This window comes from Myotis myotis, unplaced genomic scaffold (assembly GCF_014108235.1).
Source record: "Myotis myotis isolate mMyoMyo1 unplaced genomic scaffold, mMyoMyo1.p scaffold_m19_p_3, whole genome shotgun sequence".
NCBI classification, from domain to species: domain Eukaryota; kingdom Metazoa; phylum Chordata; class Mammalia; order Chiroptera; family Vespertilionidae; genus Myotis; species Myotis myotis.
Window position 1 is genome coordinate 59241935 of NW_023416335.1, and position 19956 is coordinate 59261890.

Genomic DNA, 19956 nt, shown 5'->3' on the forward strand with positions numbered 1-19956 from the left:
TTTATCATGACTTCTAAGTTATTTTAAATTCCCAAAGGAGTTTGCTTGTTTTAAACTCCATTATACATACATTGTTACCGGAAAGGGTTTGTAAGAGATAAAATTAAATGTCAGTCTAGTAAATAGAAGAGATTATTTCTTCTCTGAACTGTGTTATGCAGGGAGATTTCTTCTGCCTTATTTATGTTTATATTTTAGTGTAGTTAGGAATACAGTCAGTTCTTAAAATTTGAAAAGTATCAGAGAGCAAGTGGGTGCTGTAGAGTCTCACATATTTGATGTTGACTGAAGCCAAAATATTTTTTTAAATTTTTATTTATTGATTTGAGAGAGGGGGCGGGGAGAAAGAGAAACACGGATTTGTTGTTCCACTTATTATGCACATACTGTTTGCTTCTTGTATGTGCCCTGACCAGAGATTGAACCCACAACCTTGGCATATTGGTATGAGGCTCTCACTATCTTAGCTACCTGGCCAGGGCTGAAGCCAAAACAATTTAATGGATAAAAATTTATTTGAGTACTTGGAATTTCTCCTAAATTTTGATGTTTTAGAAAGTTTTTATATTTTTTCCTTCATGCATTTTCATTCATAAAAACAAAATTTGGCTACAGTAAATGATTCTACCTATCTCCCTTAAAATGGTGTTTAAATGAACAATGCTAACTTACTAGTATTTATAGAATACTTAAGGCTATAGAAGATGAAATATATCAGGCGACCAACTAATATGTACCTATGGAATTATGGCTTTGATCAAAAAGTTTTTGCATTACATGTGTCTGTTATGTGTTCTCTCTCTTTTTTTACTTAGCTGTGGTTAATGATGCCACTATCATTATTGGGCTTTTAGAATATCCCAAAGAAGTTTTCGAGCATGACAAAGTGATTCGTATACTCTTTTATTTGGTTACTAGTGGCCCAGTGCGTGAAATTCGTGCATTGGGGGGAGGGTGTCCCTCAGCCCGGCCTGCACCCTCTCCAATCTGGGACCCCTTGGGGGATGTCCGACTGCCGGACATCCCTCTCGCAATCCGGGACTGCTGGCTCGTAACCGCTCACCTGCCTGCCTGCCTGATCGCCCCAACTGCCCACGCCCCCCCGCCCCCCGCCGGCCTGATTGCCCCCAACTACTCCCCCTGCTGGCCTGATCACCCCAAACTGCCCCCCCCCCCCCGCCGGCCTGACCACCCCCAACTGACCCCTGCTGGCCTGCTCGCCCCCAACTGCCCCCCCCCGCCGGCCTGCTCACCCCCAACTGCCCCCCCCTGCTGGCCTGATTGCCCACAACTTCCCCCTCCTGCCGGCCTAATCACCCCCAACTGCCCCCCTGCCAGCTTTTTCACCCCCACCTGTCCCCTGACAGCCTACTTGCCCCCAACTGCCCCCCCCGCCAGCCTGCTCGCCCCCAACTGCCCCCCCCCCAACCTGATTGCGCCTAATAGACTCTGCCTCAGCCCCACCATCATGGCTTTGTCCGAAAGGATGTCCTGAAGGTCTCCTGGAAGGTCTTCCAGTATAATTAGCATATTTCTCTTTTATTAGTATAGATTGGGAAAAGAAATTCTGTGCTCACTATAGCTTGTGAGGTGAATTAAATATATAAACCATTTGATGAAAACACAGCTAAGTGTGCTCAATCATGGAGCATTTATTATTCTGCTGAATATGTCAGGTTGGAATTCAGAAAGTATTCTCCCAGAAATATGATTTCCCTGAAGTATGCGCTCATTAAAGGTGGTTAATTCTACAGAGCACGTTTCCTCTATAATGTCCCCACCTCCACATTAGATTATGTTTCTACTGTTATAACCCTACATATGACCATGTGTCTATTGGGAATTTCTTGAGTTTTCATATGAACTTTTAGGGCTATTGCTCTAACTCTGACAGTAGATACATGGATCTGAAAGCTGTAATACATAGGCAGCTTGCTAAATTCAAAGACTGGAAGTTGGAGTAGAGGTTCTATTGCACTGGTGTTGACAAACTGTTAGGGCTTGTAATCTCTTTCCAGGTTATCTTTTAGGGACACCCTTAACTCGAGTTCTATTTTTACGTATTCCTTCATTGTCTTTGAGGTCCCTAGAAACTGGGCTGTTCTACTACTTGTTCGCAATCAACACCTGATGCTTCTGACCTCCTGCAGTACTGGGATGAATGGTGTCCCCCTAAAATTCATCTGCTTCTAGGAAGCTCAGAATGTGACCTTATTTAGAAATAGGCTGTTGCAGATGTAATTGGTTAAGATGAGGTCATCCTGGGATAGGATGGGCCCTAAATCCAGTATGACTTTGTCCTTTTAAGAGAAGAGTTACAGTGACACAGACACACAGGGAGGTTGCCATATAATGATGGAGGGGAAGATTGAAGTGATGTGTCTTCAAGCCAAGGATTGCTGGCAACACAAGAAACTAAGAAGATAGCATGGAACACATTCTCCCTGCAGCCTTTAGAGAGAGTGGCTCTACCAACACTTAATTTTGGACTTCTTTGAATTGTGAGAGAGTAAGTATCAGTTGTCATAAGTTGTTGGTACTTTGTTATACCAGCCCTAGCAAACTCATACACATGCCAGTAAACAGAAGAGTCCTGAATTGCTCTTCTGCAAGGTTCCTCCAGGGTTAAAGCTACTGGAAATAGTATGAAAGTGGAATATATAAGTAGGGATAGTTGTAATAAAGAATTTCAAAAACAAAACTGTGGAACTGTGGTTGAAGAGCACTAGTTTTCAACCATAAGCCTCAGTTTAGTAACTTGTGGTAAAGTGTTTCCATTCCCGAACCCTATTCCCAGAGATACTAATTTTGTTGGTGTAGGTTGGGACCTGGGCATCCATATGTTTAAAAGTTCCAAAAGGAGTCTGGGAATACTACGAAGTTAGGGTTGAGAATCACTAGTATAAGATAAGGAGCAAGAACCATGGGGTACAGAGCAGTGGTTCTCAGCCCTGGCTGCACATTGTAATCACTGGGGTGACATAAGCACCTGCTGGTGCCTGGGAGTCATTCTTAGAGATTTTCTTGCCATTGGTCAGGGATTCTCATGGCTCAGAGGGAGTTTTAAAAGTTCCTGGAGAATTCTAATGTGCAGCCAGAGTTGGGAAATATTAGTCTCAAGGTGTTTATGTTCTAGTGAATAGCTGGGATGTTTCAAATATTCAACTTTTAGAGAGGTTTTTTGTTTTGTTTTGGATATGTAATAGATTTAGATTAATTGTAGGTTCAGCAAGACAAAAACAAATTCATTATCTGATTCTTCCTTTTTCACACTATATGGCTTTCCCGGATATCTTCGAAGAAGGAGGCCAATAAGTTATGTGCATGTTGCGGGGATTGGAGTGGTGAGTGGTCATCGGTGGCTGTTTTTGGGTCGGAGTGTGGGTTGGCGGTTTTTTTAGATTTACCCCTCACTCTTTTTCTCTGTACCATTGCCTTTCCTACTGTTGGAAGATGAGAATGAAAGTGTCAAGTTGAAAAAGTATAGACGGTGAACACGTGTACAGTGAAAAGGAACAGAGCAGGAAAAATGCCATCTAGCAGAACCAGGGAGGCAAAGAGGTGCTGTGGTGACTGCCAGCTATTGAAGTGTGAGTGTGAAGAATGTCCATTGAGTCTGTAGAGAGGGAACTTCCTAAGTGTGTGGGTGGAAACACATACAGTTATTTAGCTAGCCAGGGCACACTTTTCCTATGCACATAGAAACAGGTACAAGTAGTAAATTATATTCTTTTTCTGAGATGCTTTTTTCAGTGAATGTCACCATTGTATTATGGGATGGTTTCATTCCTCCCCATCTTGCGATGCACTGTTTTCTGTGTAGACTTGACATTTGGGTTGTGCCTGAAGTACTTGTTGACTGGGAGGGAGGTTGCTTTTAATACACTGATGTTCCTAGTGTATTATTTCTAGTTTTCCATTTTTGCCATTTCTTAGTGACAGTATATTTAAATATAGTGACAGTATATTTAAAATATCTATGAAGGCATAAAAACATCAGCTTTAATGCAGGTTTGTTTCACTCAGTGAGTTTGGAATGAATGCCACGATAATTGACTTTTCATTTTGTGCTGGTTTAACTAACAAGTTTGTATGCTTGCTAGCTTCCTGTTGACCATAACTACCTTTTTGTTTGTTGCTTTTGTTTCTAAACTCCACTACTCATCTGGCCGCTACAGTTCAGCTCCTTGAAGCCTGTGATCTAGCTAGTGCTACCTCTAAGGAGTCCTCATTATTGGTGAAACTCATTGAGGTTGGTTTCTGCTATGTATGCTTGATAGCTAATTCTTGAGAGTAATAATAGTCTTAGCTATCTGAACTTCTTGTATGTCTACTAAGCACTCTTGCATTATTGTATTTAATTTTCATATATCTTTTGAGGTAGTTGGTAGCACTTCTGTTTTATTGGTTGGAGACTGACACCGAGAATTGTAATTTAGACATAACCAGTGGTATACTGGTTAACTATCTTCTGAATAAAAAGCCCTGATTTTTTGCATTTACTGATTTCTTTGATATAAATACTCTGACTCTGGTGAATTTCAAACTACAAAAGTGTAGTTATGGGGTTGTGTAGAGATGAACACTGTCAGCTTGAACATGGTTGTACTAGTCAGCTCCAACCCCACTCTGGATTTATACCAAAGCTAGTGTTTCTATTGTATTATCTTCCATCCCTCCCTCCTTCTTTTCTTTTTTCCTTCCTGCCTGCCTTCCTTCTCTCCCTTCCTCCCTTTTGCTTCTTTCTCCATCTCTGCTCACCACAGGCATTCATTAAACAATTTCCTGTATTACTGTCCCAAGAACATCATGTTCTGTTTGTAACCTCTTCTATTGACAGTTTTTTATAGACATGGAATTATCATCACCTGTCAACTTCCACAACCCTTATTGCCTTAAACTGAAGTTTTAAATAGAATAGGATTTATTATATTGTCATCTCTTTTATATTCTTGATAAGAAGACTATGAGTATACTTCAAGTTAAATGCCTGATTAATCAAATGTGAGTAGCAATTTTATGAACATATTGGTAACAAAATAAACTGATTTTACTCATAACCCCAACTGTTCTTTTTAAAGATATTTTAATTGATTTCAGAGACTGGATGGGAGAGGAAGAGAGAGAAAGAAACATCAATGATGAGAGAGAATCATGGATGGGCTGCCTCCTGTATGCCCCCTACTGGGGATTGAGCCCATAGCCAGGGCATGTGCCCTGACTGGGTATTGAACTGTGACTTGGTTCATGGGTTGATGCTCAACCACTGAGTCACACCAGCCTGGCCAACTGTTCTTTTTGAGTTTAATTCAAAATGCTTTTTTGTTGTTTCATGCTTCCGTTTTCTCTGCATACGCTGTAGCCGAAACTACCTTTCTCGAGATAGGATTTCCTCGACACAGCTATGCAGTAGCAGAGTTGGAAGGGTGTTGGATCTTGATGGTAATGAAAAACCATGGGATTTGTTTGTCATCTTTCATCACAGTTGCAAAGGAAGTAACAGGCTTTAAAATCTCTTTTCCATTCCATATTTTGATGGAAGAGTCTAAACACTTATCTCTTCTCCCTTCTCTATTTCTACCTGATTATAAATCTCAGAAAACATGTGTCTTAAGAGTTTTCATTTATCCTGTTTCTGGCTATGACACTGACGTCCATAAAAATTGGAGAGCATTCTAAATCATTGCATTTTGTCAAGTGTCCTACCCATGCTAAGACCTGAGGGTGATGCATTTGGCAACTAAGTGCTGTTGCCATCTTGGCAGGATTGGCCCTGTGGTGATTAGAGGGCCCTTCTTTCTTCAGCACAGTGGTGATAGGCTGGCTGGGAGTAGGAAGAACCTGAATCCATCACTGGCATGGACTGCTTGCTTTTTCTGCGTTTCTTTGAATTTTTAGAGGCTGCTTTAGTCGATGAGTACTGTGCAATTAAAAATATATTAAATAAAATTTCTGAAATTGCTTCTTGAGCTGTGTATGTCCCTGACTAGATATTTTAGCAAACATAAACTTGAGGCTTTTAGTCTCCTTTGCAACCAAACTCCGTGTAAGAATGACCTTGTTTTAAGGGCAGGCTGTATTTTTTTCTTTGTAGCATGTCAAACCCTTTAAGACATGGCCACAGGCCCTGGGATTTCCCACTCAACAGAATGTCATTTTATGTTTGATCCCCAAAGAGTATGGAATTGTGGAGATTTTATGACTGCCTGACACTTACAATTAGCATGCAGGCCTTGGCATTGAGTGATGAGAACAGATGGGTACAGGGACCATTGACGGAGTGTATGTCACTATTACAGAGGAAGCTGAAAGAAAACACCAGAGGGTTTCAGTGTGGTTTGTTGTCTAGACAATTTTATTTTGTGTCTATTGAGGAAATATGTAAAGAAGTAGATGAGTAGATTCTATCTTCTTAAATTATTAAAATTGGAAGCGTTTTCCACAAGAAAAATAAATTTCCCAGAAAAGAGAAATTTTATTTCTCGGTCTAATTACAAGAGCTGCAAAGTTATATTGATCTGTTTCCTACTTTTATTTAAACATATAGATAGATCTTTGATTACACAGGATTTGTGAGTTAAAAAGACCTATTATGAATAAGCTGTTTAGTAGAGAAATCTAATTTTCAACATGAACAACATAAACGGAAACTGCTTTCTCTCTGTGATAGTTCTATTATAATTGTACTGATTTATGATGAATATATTTGTTATCCAGCAAGAGTTACAATGAAATAGAATTAAATTCACTTACTTTATAGCCATCATATGGAGAGATAATAGAATGTGGATAAAAATATAGCCACTTTTTGTAATTTCTACTAGGCGAATAAAGCATGCCTAGTAGACATGGGTTGTTTTCATCAGTAAAAAATAAAAACATGATGTGCTTTTTAAAGTACTAGTGAATCATCGATGACAAGACTAGGATGTTCCTAAATATTTGAATGTTATGGAGTCAAATATGATTTCCAGTGAAACAGAAATGAGATAGATGTCTGGCAAAAACTACATCTGTGAACGTTTTGAACAGTGGCTCATTCCCAAAGGTGATTTTGCCTTGTTGAAATTATTTGTGTGGATTTGTTTGTTTGTTTGTTTGTATCTTTTCAACAATAGTGAGCTCCCCTTAGGGCATTTCTGCATCTTAAGTCACTTTTGCAGGAGATAGTTAGCCATGTATTATGTATAAGGAAGCAGAATAACTGGAGAGAGGGGCTGGAAAGGTAGGGAGATCCTGAAAATTTTCTAGTGAGCAAGGGTTTGGAGATGAACAATTCATTGTGTAACAACATTATTACTAATTTAAAATTGGTAAACTTCCCTTGAAGTTTCTCTTATTGAGGATGTTGGCTTTATGCTTTAAAAAAAAAAAAAGTAAAAGGTAATTATTATATGAACTTTTAAAGGTTTTCTCATTGCTTTGGTTGTTCCAACCCTAATTTCTCACATTCTCCTATGACATGTTCTGGAAGGTAGCACAGGGTGGCAGGCACCTGTGAGAAATCCAGGGCCTCTGTACCCTCCCGGTCCACAGCCGTCAGCAGTGTCCCTGGGTGACAGCTCTGGAACTGCCTGCTCCGATGCTTTCTTGTCTTTGCTTCTCCTCTGCGGATGGGCAGTCTTTGCTATGCCCAGGCCCCTGCTGTTCCACGTCTTTCACTGTTCTTTAGCCAATTACTTCCAAAATTTGTTTGAGATATATGTGTAAGTATAGACATAAATATGGGTGTGTTTATCATTGCCAGCTCTTTAGACATTTGCTAGCTTATCTCAGGAAAAACCCTTTCCTTCTTTATCTTCTATTTATAAGAAAAAGATAATAAGCCCATTTCTGCTAGTGCATCACTTTTTATGTCAATGTTAAACCTCTGTGTATAAAATCTATATTTAGCAGATAGGCTAAAAAAGAATTTCCTAATAAAGGGAAGAGTTAGAAATAAAATCAAGATGAGATCTAAAGTATAATCAAATGATTGTGCAGTTCAGGGGATTTCAGACTTCCTGGAGTTGTATGAATCATCTGTGTCGACTTTTTTTTTTAGGTTAGGAATATTTATTTATGCACTTATTTTTAGTTCACCTTCTCACCCAAGTACAGTTCACATGCGAAACAAGCACATTTTATACGTGTACAAATAGATGAACTCCCACAAAATGAACATATACACTCACTGACAACCCTGATTAAGTCAAAAAACATTACCAGCAACCACTGACCAAAGAGTCAACTGCTATTTCGGCCCCATCACTGTTGATGATATCTGTCCCTGAACACCACAGCAGTCAGCAGGCACTTCTGCCTGGCTTTTGTCCTTAACATTATGTTTTCAAGATTCATCCATATGGTTCCTTTTTCATTGTTCTGTAATATTCCACTGTATGAATTTATCCAAAAGCTTCCACAGATTTATTTGTTCATTTACTATTGATGGGCATTTCAGTTGATTCTAATATTTAGCAGCTGTGAAAATTATTCATAAATGCTTTCTGGTGCACATATGTATATATTTCTTTGTGTCATATTCTTAGAAGTATAATTGCTGAGTGAGTAAGTATAATTGAGCAATGTATTTTAATTTTAGGAGATACTGCAATATAATTTTCCTAAGTGACTGTACTGGTCTAGATGTTTATCAATAGTACACGAAAGTTGCGGATGCCCGGTATTGTCACTATCTCCATATTTTTTTGCTTTCTTCTTTTGCCATTGCCATGGCCATGTACTGGTGTCTCTCGGTGGCTTTAATTTCCATTTTTCTAATGACTAATGTCAGTGCATACCTTTCATATGTTAACAGCCACTGGGCTGTCTTTTGGGAGGAACCTGTCTGAGACTTTTTGATCATTAAACAAACAAACAAAAAGTTTGTTCGTATTTTTCCTTTTTGTTCATTTCTAAAATTGTATGAAATCCCAAATCCAGTATTTGATTTGGTGAAGAAGTTGAGAAATATGGAAAAGTGACTTAGATAGAAATATGTATATGTTCATTCATTTAACAAATGTTTATCGAGTATCTCTTACATTCTGCACTATAGAGTGGTGAAAGATAGTGTCCGCCTTAAACAGTTAGGCAGTCTAGTGGGGTGTTAGGCAGGTAAAAAGACCTCAAGAAGACTTGGTATTAAGTGCTTTGATAACCAGGGACTAGAGCAGTGATGGCGAACCTTTTGAGCTCGGCGTGTCAGCATTTTGAAAAACCCTAACTTAACTCTGGTGCTGTGTCACATATAGAAATTTTTTGATATTTGCAACCATAGTAAAACAAAGATTTATATTTTTGATATTTATTTTATATATTTAAATGCCATTTAACAAAGAAAAATCAACCAAAAAAATGAGTTCGTGTGTTACCTCTGACACGCGTGTCATAGGTTCGCCATCACTGGACTAGAGGAAAGCCCAGTGAAAAGGCGTAAGCAGGGGTGCATAATAGCATTGAGTTTAAGAAAAGACTTCTCATAAAAGAAGAAAGGTGCCAGAACTTAGATGAAAAGTAGGCACTAGCCAGATGAAAATTAGGATGAGGACTAGTGTTTCAGGTAGAAGAATCCAAATCATGTGTGAGAGGTGGCAGTGCCTGTGGAGAAAAAGGATGTGTTTGCATGTATATGGGGGGAGGTATTTAAGAAGTCTTAGAGTATTCATTAATTTATTTAATGTGCCAAACTCCATGTGAATCACAAGGACACAAGGGCAGATAAAATTATTAACAACAACAATAATGATATCAACTAATATTTACTGAGCATTTCTGGTGTGCTGGACAGTGTGCTAAGCACTTTGCTTGCATTATATCATTTAATCCCCATAACCGTTCTATGACCTTGGAACTGTTATTATGTAAAATTTGAGAAAATTGGAGCCTAGAGTGGCTAACTAACTTCGGTCAGCTCTAGAATGCCTCTGTGACCGCTGAAAATTTAATTTAATTTAAATTTAATTTATTGCAATTCAGAAATTGCACATGCAAATGTAATTGCATTGATGGTTATAGTAGAATTAAGTTAGATATGGAGTTAAATATGGGGTCTGTGTATCATAACAGTGAGTTATATGGTACTGGAATAGATTATAAGAATAAACATTTTCTAACATTGTTTTAAAATTATAGGTAATTAATAAAATAGTATGTATATTATATCTATATATTATACTAATATATAAATTATTATAAATATGTAATACCTCTATCTCCTTATGATAATGAAAAGGCAATAAACTATAGTAGTTAAGAGCATGGGCTGTGGCATTAAAATCCTTAGGTTTGATTCCTGACTCCACCATTTATTACTTAACTACCATGGCAAACTCTTACTATTCATGCTTTACTTGGAAAAATGTTCTCTTAAATTCATACTATATTCATTTCAAAATTTCATGGTTCTGTGAGGAAAAAACATCCAAATTTGCTTTTGCTCTTTTTCCTCAAGTTTCAATGTGCTGAATGACACTGACAATACTAATAAACTAATCTAATAAAAGAGAAACATGCAAATTGACCATACCTCCGCTACACCTACCAGCCACGCCCACCAGCCAGTCAGGAGCAAATATGCAAATTAACCCAAATTAAGATGGCACTTAATTTGCATACTAGGCACCAGTGACCTGGGTCTGGGAAACATCATAAGGCACCCAGGTTACTCTAACGTAGGCCCCGTGTGAGCCCTGAGCAGCCTAGGAAGGGCCTGAGCCAGGGGTCCCCTGCCCAGGCCTAACACACCTCTGGCCTGGGCAGGGGCGGAGTCGGCTATTGCCTGGGGCTCAGGGTCCCCTGCCCAGGCCAGAGGCCTGAGGCCTGGGCAGGCGATTGGAGTGGGCTGGGGGTCCCCTGCCCAGGCCTAGCGCCCCTCTGGCCTGGGCAGGAGCGGAGCCTGTGATCGGAGCCGGCTGGGGGTTCCCTATCCAGGCCTAACGCCCCCTCCAGAGGCCAGAGGCCTGAGCAGGGGCAGAGCCGGTGATTAGAGCGGGCTGGGGGTCCCCTGCCCAGGCCTAACGCCAGGCCAGAGGCTTTAGGCCTGGGCAGGGGCCGAGCTGGGGATCAGTATGAACTATAGAGGAAACACCTTTTCTGACTGCTCATTGGCTAAGCTCCCTGTATGCCACTGGTAATATTCTTAGTAAATTCGGTAATAAGAATCCAAAAAGGTGATCTAGGGTTTTCCACCTCACTCCTGGAGGAAAAAATGAAGGTCCACTGCTGGAGGGCTAAGAAATGTCATATCCCGCCCCAGCCGGTTTGGCTCAGTGGATAATGCCTCGGCCTGCCTACCACAGGGTCTGGGTTCAATTCTGACCAAGGGCATGTACCTAGGTTGCAGGCTCCTCCCTGGCTGGGGCCCAGGTCAGGGCTCATGCAGGAGGCAACCAATCAAAGTGTTCCTCTCACTTTGATGTTTCTCTCTTTCCCTTTCTCTTCCACATTCTCTAAAAATCAATGGAAACAAATCCTCAGGTGAGGATAAAAGAAAATAATAAAGAAATGTCATATCCTATGAAAGACACATCTTGAAAATGCCTAAAGAAAGTTGTCATTTTTTCATGGTGAAGAGACTGGAGTCCGTGTTGATGAAAAAACCTTTGTGGCTGCGGTGACAGGCAGTGGCTGCAGCACCGGGGTGATGGGGCTGGTGCCTTCCCCTGATCAGCCTGGTCGCCTCCCACAAAGAGAGGCCAGACTACGGCTTATCCCCGCTCCCCAAAGGGAGCAGGGAGCGAGCCTGAGCCGTCAGTAGTACATCCCCTGAGGGCTCCCAGTATGTGAGAGGGGGCAGGCTGGGCTGAGGGACCACCCTCCCCAGTGCATGAATTTCGTGCACTGGGCCCCTAGTAATAATAATAATAATGTGCAGACAGAGACCTTGTAAGTACATTACTTTGGGGCCTGTAGACAATTTCTGGACTGAACTGAAGGCACTGAAAATGGAAGGTTATAATTGAAATGTCAGCAAACATAACTTTTACAATTCCAGTTGATGCTGCTGGAATATTAAATATACCTGTTAAATACATTTTTCCTTTTCAGTATATAAATTTTAATATGCATCCCATATCTCTCCAACCATATTTTCTATATCAATAGTCCCCTGTGGCAATTTTATCTTTCAACACAAACTATTCCTGTTCAATATTTGAGTAGTGATAATGAGTTTTATTCTATAAATAACAGCCTTAGTTCCCTAAACTATAGCCAGCATAACTTTACCATTTGCAAGAACCACAGTGCTTTATATTCCAAATAGCAATTTTAATGTTTTATTCATTAACAGTAAACAAATGCAGAACACAGGAAGAAAACTTTATTGGTGTAGAATGGGCAAATCTATTGTTATGTTAGTGGGGTGCCCTATATCCACTAGGCTGACAGGCCTACACTGCTGAAATGCCATGGTCCAGGAGCCTTCTAGAACATTTTGACAATGCAAATTATATTTGAATTGGCAATCTAAGTGGCCCAGAGCTGATAAGAACTCCAAACTATGAAAGAATCATTAGAAATCTTATTTTATTCAGAGCCAGTTTAAGAGGTTCTTTTGTCCCCTCCGAGGGTTGCCCAGTAGCTTAGTTGTCACGCTTTTTCCTCAGAAAAGGATACCAATTCCAGGTGTGTGGTTGAAGGTAGCCTGCTGAATGCAGCACATTTACTCTGACCCCCTTGTTTTACTTTAAGTCCTGTGGATTTTTAAGTAAATACTTTTTTATTGATTAGAGAGAGAGAATGAGGGAGAAAGAGAGAGAGAGAGAGAGAGAGAGAGAGAGAGAGAGAGAGAGAGAGAGAGAGAGAGAGAGACATAGATTTGTTGTTCTACCCATTTATGCATTCATTGGTTGATTCTTATATGTACCCTGATCAGGGATGGAACCTGCAACCTTGGCATATCGGGACAGTGCTCTGAACAACTGGGCTATCTTTGTCGGGGCTAAATCCTGTGATCTTTGAACTGTATTCATAACCTACTGTTTGTTTTAATTTCTCAAAAACACTGAGTATAAAATGTATGCATCCATGAGAAGCACCACACCGTATTGTGTGAATTTATGTTCCTCCTGGCACACCTTTGAAAGGGCCCAGATAAATCTAGTGCCTCTCTAGTTTATAATTTCCTTGTCCTCCTAGATATTTTCAGTCTGAATGTCTAACACATAACATGAACTGGCAGATGTGTGGTTGTTTTTTGTTGTTGTTGTTGTTGTGTTTTTTCTCTTTAAACTCAGTATCGCAGTATAGCCAATATTTTAAAAATTAGGAGATTCCATAAATGAGTACAGATTCTTCCTTTAACTTGAATAGAATTACAGGCCATCTGTTGTCAGAAGCCTAGTAGCACGGGCCCTCTGAGAGAAGGTGGTCATTGTCCCTGACACTTCAGTCTTATTTTGACGGGGCTCTTTTCAACCTCCTTGCTCCTGTTACCATTTAGATTTGTAGTTCCCTGAGTTAATGGGCCCAGAGCTTCTCAGCTGGTTTTCTGTGGGTTGATAATAGCTTGCTGAGATAGTACTGATATCCTCAGACATTTGAGGATGATGTGGTTAAGGTTGGGAAGCACTGCATTAGCCTTTTGGTAATGACGTGTATGGCCTGGCATATGGAGAACTGTCAACTCTTAAAGGCTTTTTTCAGACTCAGAAGAATTAAATCCAAGTGCCCTTTAACCAGGCACATCCCTCTCTGATGTGAAAGGTTTTAATTTGTCAGCAAACCAATGTCTATTGAGTATAGCCCTGCGTATGTTGCCTGATAGGGGTATATCCCAGAATGGCAGCATTCATGTTTACAAAGCACCAACTGGTACCAAGCAGTGTGGGGATATTTGGTAGAGATCACATAATTGAAAATATTGTCTTTTCAAGTAAAAAGTAAATCCATGAAAAAATGGGATATAATATGTGATTATTTTTAAGGTACTACTGTTTATTTATAAAAGAGTTGAAAATTTCCTAAAGGTATAGTGAATTCTTTCACTACTTTTATATATTTTGAAAGTTATAAACTCTGTTAATCAAATATATTTATTCAGAAGAATGCCTGAGGAGAAGCACAATGCGCAACAGTAAGACACTGTATAGATGAAAATGCTATTGTCAGTAGGTTTGACATTTAGAAATTTAGGAGGAAAAAAAAAAGAAATTTAGGAAGCCTGTTTGTCCTGAGTTTCCAAATGGTGATGTAACATAATATACTGGCCGTGTTTAGTTTAATGATGTATATATTGTCTAATGCAATTCCCATCAGCAATAGAGTGGATATGTGATGTAGAGTAGGCTACATTTTATGTTATCCATTTAAATACAGCTGTGCTTCAGGACATAACAGTGAATGTTAAGTTACATTTTTGGTCCTCTGGGAATCTTTAAGTTTTAATAAGTTATGAGGATTATGGAAAGCCCTTGACACTTGAGTTCAGGCATGTCTGTGCGTGAATGACTGTGCTTTTGGAAGGCACACACAATACTTTTGACATCACTTTGCAGAGTTTTCAGAGAACTAAAGATTGATAATCTAAGGAGATAAAAATCAGGTACCTGCAAGCCTCAAGTACGTTCGGTATAATTATAGCTCCAAGGAACTAAAGAGTCGGCTCAATTAACAGTGCATGTTGTGATGCATTTACATCCGGATACATTAAATGCTAGATTAAACAAGAAAACATATCTTTAGGGAGTTTAGTGGACAAAGTAGACATGTCATTAAAGTCTATATAAAGTGCAATTAGAGGCCAGGAAAATTCCCAGTGTGTTGTACAAGGCTTTGAAATGTGGGACCTTGACCTACTGTTCAGTTGAAATATAATGCAAGCAGCTTAAGTAACTTTATAGTTCCCAAAGTGATTAAATCATGTATTATTTAACCTAGTATACACAAAATATTACTTATTTAACATGTAATCAATATAAAATGATAAGTGAATTTTTTATTGGTTAAAGGTCTTCAAAATCTGGTGTGCATTTCACACTTGCAGAACAACTTAATTTGGACAGGCCACATTCTGCATGCTCAGTGGACACCTGACTGATGGCCACCGGAGAAGCTACTAGTGGTTCTCGGCCTTTAGTCTCCTTAGTACTGAGAGCAGAGATTTTATACTGTTCCAATGCATATGTCCATGGTAATTTTTTTAGTGTGCTAAAATCTCTGTTTTCTGAAACCTGGAGTCCTCCTTTATTTTTAACTCTACTAGGCATTTAGTCAGAAAGAGGAGGGAGGAGGGGAGGATAAGCATTTGTTGACTCAGTGAATGAGTGATTAAAATTCATAGTAAAACAAGTCAAAGTGTGGACTCCCTAATAATTAAGGGAATAAGACTGATGATATTAAAGAGGCAATAAAAGAGAGATTGTAGAAGTTACTTAAAATCAAAGTCTGACTAATTCTGGAATAGATGTGATATTAAGTAATTACATTTTTAAAAATAGAGCCAAATAATCTCCATAAGCAGGAATTCTGGGTGATGGATTTTCAGAATGATTTTTTTGTTGTTGTTAATCCTCACTCAAGGATGGTTTTCCAATGATTTTCAGAGAGAGTGGGAGGGAGGAGGAGAGACAGAAATACCGAAATGAGATAGACAAATTGATTGGTTGCCTCCCACATGAACCCAAAGCAGAGCCAGGGATCAAGCCTGCAACTGAGGTACATGCCCTTGACTGGATTTGAACTCAGGAGCCTTCAGTGCATAGTCTGATGCTCTATCCACTGAGCCAAACGGGCTAGGGCTCAGAATGGTCTTTACCTCTGCAGATTTTAGTTTATTTGGTTCATATTACTATGAAAAATTATAAACCCATCTTCTGTTACACTTCTTTCTCTGTAAAGGGAGAGTATGACAAGTAAACATGTTTTCTGGAAATCTGTTTGCCTTTAGTAACTATTTCTCTTTTTTAAATAGCAATATTTATATTTCATAATTTAAGATACCCAGAGAGGTTCATGTGTTGTTTTTTTTTTTCCTTTTCTGATCTCCTTTGGGCTCCAGCAAATTCTGTGGCCTGTTAGTATTGCTTAGTTCTGTGTGTTAAAACCAGAGTAGTACTTATCAATAAGAAAAGTAATAATTTAATAACTACTATTTTTATTGATTGTCATCTGCAAATTGTGTTTCTTGATTCTCCAGACATAACAAACATTCTTAAAAATAGGCATAATTTTTAGCCTTATTTTTGTAGATGTTGGAAAACTGAATTTTAGAGACATTATGACTAGGTCATGGCAAAGAGAAAAGCTGAGATTTGAATCCAGGGCTGTAGAATGCCAAATCTCATTTAGCATCTGGAGCTGAATAATGTAATTTAAGGAAGCATAGCTGCCTCTGATGAACTCTACAATTAATGTTCATGGCATTACAAAAGGAGTGGGGGTTACTTTCAAGTAACTTCTGAGGCTCCTGGGACTTCTGGGGGTATGTGGAAATCTTGTATCTCTGAGAAAACCTGCATCAAAAACAAAATCACTGGAAAACAAGAACTCATACACTTTGTTGAATTTAGACCCCTTCAGTCCACAGAACGTCTATGGAGAAATGCAAGACTCAGACTGTCACTGGCTTCTGGTCAGAATTGAGAACCAGAACACTAGTCTCTTCAGTGGCTGTTAGGACACACAGAGTGACGGCTGCAGTGACGATCTGTGCCATTTCAGTGCCTGGTGGCACTCCTGAAACCTGCCCACGTCTGTAACTGTAGAAATTTGTTCTGGCACAGCACTGCCATTCAGCTCCCGGCTCAGAAGCTTCCAGTGAGAGGCACTATGTATGACTTGAAGAAAAAGGTAGAGGGATCAGAGTGTGTTTAAATCCTGGCGGCAGTTCAACAGCCATCAAACTATTTCTTTACTTGTAAAGCAGAGGTTATTATCTCCTCTTCACAGTGAGGATTACCTAAGATAATGTGTGTGAAGTACCTGCCACACTGCTTGGCACATACCTGATTTATGGATTATATTTTTACTGTTGAGATACCATTATAAATAATACACTCCTTTAAATTACACAAGACAAAGTGACAGATACATTTCTAAGCATTCCAAGGGGCTGTGGCAAAGCTGTTGGGAAAGGAATTATTTACAGTCACAGATAAACCCTGTTAGAATGCAGTGCTTTATGGAACTGTACTTAGAAGAGAAACCCTCCCTGTTCACCTTCAGAATTCTCCAAGGCCACCTCCACAGGGCCGCTCAGCTACTGGTGTGTGTACAGGCTCAGCTTTGGAAATAGTGAAAATATTTCACCCCAGGGACCCCTTTTTATCTCCTAAGGATTTCTCTTCAGGGTGCCGTGTGTGTGTGTGTGTGGTGCTAAGTTACAATTGAGATATTAGTTATCCATTGTATTCCTACCCAAAGCAGGTTAGGAGCCACTAGGAATGAGAAGTTTGGTTAGATTTCATGAGCTCACTAATTCAGAATTAGAACTCAGACTCTGTTAACCTATATTAATTCAGCCTACTTCATAGCAAACACCTTGCAAAGCTATGCACTTTTTAAAAATGTAGGATTTGTGGGATCCACCACTTTGTAAATGGAAGGAGACTTGCAGATCTTTCAACCCCATAATTTTATGGGTGCAGAAGCTGAGGCCCAGACAGGCTCGTGCAGTTCCCAGTGGCCACACAGTAGTTGATGGCAGCATTGCAGTCAAGGTGTGATGACCATATTTCTTTCTCCATCTGATATGACACAGACCTCACCAAGCAAACAGTGTTTAGTGGCCAGCTCCAAGAATTCAGTATTGCTAAGGATAATAAAAAACTCCAAACAAAATGCATAAGATAATTTTGTTGATTCAAAACTGCTGCAAGGTCTAAAGCAAGCATGTCAAAACTCGTGGCTGGCAGGTTTATGAGGCATGTGGCCTGCTGGCCTTGAGTTTGACGTGCTTGGTCTAACGGATTATTCAAGAGAGTTGGAGTACTAGATGTGTTTTAAGTTGCTTACCCTCCTCTGACCAAGCGTGGCTCCCATAGCCCCATCTTGATAATGGAGTGTTCCATGGGTGATAACTAACTTTAAAGTGACTCATGCATATACTGGACACCACCCTGTAACTGGAATAATCTGTGTTTCCACGACTGTAAAATGAGAAGATTAATACTAGGTACCTCACAGGTTTTGAGGAATCTACAAAGTAGGGTAGTTAGTGCAAACTAGGAACTGTAAGTCTGTGTGTGCTGGTGCTATAACCACATTACTCCTCTCCCTCTTCTTCTGCTACTGCTGAGAATGGACACCACTCCACTCAGAGAACAATTTGAATTCAGTTCTTTGGCCAGTAGCTTTCACATGTTCTATCTCCCAAGAGGTATTTAGTCACCTTTGAGAATATATTTAGAGAATTTAAAGGACTGTACTTTTAAAATCAGGTGGTTTTTTTTGAACACTACTGTATTTAAATTAAAATGTAAAAATACATTCCTCAGTTTACTCTTGATGACTATTTGATAGTGGTAAACATTCAATGGATGGTAATTATTATGTTGTAGTTATCCTATATAATAAAAGGCTAATATGCATATCGACCAAACGGCGGAACGACAGGTCACTATGATGCGCAATGACCTCAACGCAGGAGCTGCCCCCTGGTGGTCAGTGTGCTCCCACAGGGGAAGCACCGCTCAGCCAGTAGCCAGGCTCACAGCTGGCGAGTGCAGTGGTGGTGATGGGAGCCTCTCCGGCATCTGCATCAGCGTGGCAGCGTGGGGGGTGGGCCTAAGCCGTCAGTTGGACATCCCCTGAGGGCTCCCGGACTGCAAAAAGGCACAGGCCGGGCTGAGGGACCACCCACCCCCCCGAGTGCATTAATTTTGTGCACCAGACCTCTGGTTTATTTATACTTGTCTCACCTTTGTTGTCTCTGAGCTCCTTGAAATCAGGTACTGTGGCATACGAGGTTTAATACCCTCAGTTCTTGGCAAATTGGCAATTCATGGATGAATTAATAGTGGACTATGTACCATATAATAAATATCACTATTGTAAATCAGTGGACCTTCATCACCTGCTAGCAATTGTAAGGATTCTATTTGAGTTGACCTCCAATTTTGGCTTTTGGTATTTTTCAGTTCTTAAATGTTTTTTCCCCCTTATAAACAATAATCAATTTAATATAACAGTTGTTATTCTAAACAGTATTTTGATTTTCTGGTATTATTTAGTTATGAGAGATGGCATATGATCATACAGTCCATTTGGCAGTCTACTAATTTGCTCGTCATTGAGAAATACTAATTGATCATGTATTTATTATGACAGCCAGCTATTTGTTGTGGACCAGATTTTGAGCTATGTAGGACAATGATCGTGATGTCTGAAAGCACAAACTAGATTGATGAGTTCAGCTGGTCAAAACTATTATTCAGTAAGGCACTCAGTAACCTGTAAGATATTCATTTAAAATATCAAATAAACCCTTTTGTTTTGGTATCACTATGTCAAACTGTCAGTAAAACAAATCTACTCAGATCTTTGATCTGTCTTTCAAATTATATTTTAAAATCTGCCTGTGCTAAAACTTCCTTTGGTTCAGATGTGTGAAGAGATTGAATATAAAAGTATCCTAAAAATACATCAAGTCTGATATTTTCTAGTTGTTGTTAACTATTTTGAGGATGCAAATTTCATTTAAATGTCAACCATAATTAAGTGTGTGCCATTTGTTTTTCTACTCAGGTTTTACAGTTTGATGGAATGTTTCCCCACAATTTAATAAATATTTGTTTTATTTCACATGCATTAATTCAAAACTGGATAATAGCAACATATTTTAATCTACTATTGTTATGATGGACTAGAAAATGAATTTACTTCTGAAGCAAACTGTTTATTATGCATTTGAATGGGATTTATCCAGCTTAGCTTTGGCAAGCTAAACATGGCAACAATTAATAGGCAAGCCAACTATGTATGCTGCATAATAAATAAGGCAAATTATTTTTCTTGAATATGTCATAGATCCGT

At 39.4% G+C, this 19956-nt stretch overlaps 1 protein-coding gene across 16 annotated transcripts in view; it reads left to right on the top strand.

The window, feature by feature from the left end:
* The window catches only part of KLF12 (Kruppel like factor 12), a 446590-nt gene that overhangs the window by 118545 nt on the left and 308089 nt on the right, over window positions 1–19956 (top strand). Inside the window, exons 1-2 of one of the 16 annotated variants that reach the window (XM_036302012.1) lie at window positions 1650–2509; window positions 3302–3344. The exons of 14 other annotated variants lie outside the window; for them this stretch is intronic. The gene's annotated coding sequence lies outside the window, so the exon portion shown is untranslated. Of the gene's footprint in view, window positions 1–1649; window positions 2510–3301; window positions 3345–19956 lie in introns of those variants that run through there. One more of the 16 variants, XM_036302013.1, reaches the window with a different exon arrangement.